This window comes from Octopus bimaculoides, chromosome 30 (genome assembly GCF_001194135.2).
Source record: "Octopus bimaculoides isolate UCB-OBI-ISO-001 chromosome 30, ASM119413v2, whole genome shotgun sequence".
NCBI lineage: Eukaryota > Metazoa > Mollusca > Cephalopoda > Octopoda > Octopodidae > Octopus > Octopus bimaculoides.
Window position 1 is genome coordinate 5,949,526 of NC_069010.1, and position 830 is coordinate 5,950,355.

Here is an 830-nt window from a genome sequence, read left to right on the forward strand (position 1 = left end):
TATAACATGGCTGTTCCATAAATAACTACATTTTAACCCCAGGAAAATGTCCTTTCCAGCTCTCTCTCTCTTCTACTTGTTTCAGTCATTTGACTGTGGCCATGCTGGAGCACCGCCTTTAGTCGAGCAGATCGACCTCAGGACTTATTCTCTGCAAGCCTAGTACTTATTCTATCGGTCTCTTTTGCTGAACAGCTAAGTTACGGCGACGTAAACACACCAGCATCGGTTGTCAAGCGATGTTGTGGGGGGGGGGACACAAACACATACATACATATATATATATATATATATATACATATATATATATATATATACGACTGGCTTCTTTCAGTTTCCGTCTACCAAATCCACTGACATGGCTTTGGTCGGCCCGAGGCTATAGTAGAAGACACTCGCCCGAGGTGCCACGCAGTGGGACTGAACCCGGAACCATGTGGTTGGTAAGCAAGCTGACACAGAACCTGTGTCCGATATATTGTGAGTGAGGCAGCGGATCACTCTCCTCCAACTGGGCAAGATCAATAGACAACGGTTTCTGGGTCTATACCCTTCATCGGTAGTGGACAGCTGCATACTAGAAATGGCAGTTAACCGTCCCTACTCAAAATATATAAACAGAACAAGCAAAGTAGCTAGTTCTCTCAGTGAGATTATAAGTAGCAACAATATGAGACAATTAACAAGATGGTGAGCTGGCTGAAACGTTAGCACGCCAAGCAAAATGCTTAGCAGTAGTTTGTCTGTCTTTACGTTCTAAGTTCGAATTCCGCCGAGGTGACATTAAGGAATTGATCAATTTGAACTCTGGTTTAAGCACCACATATATC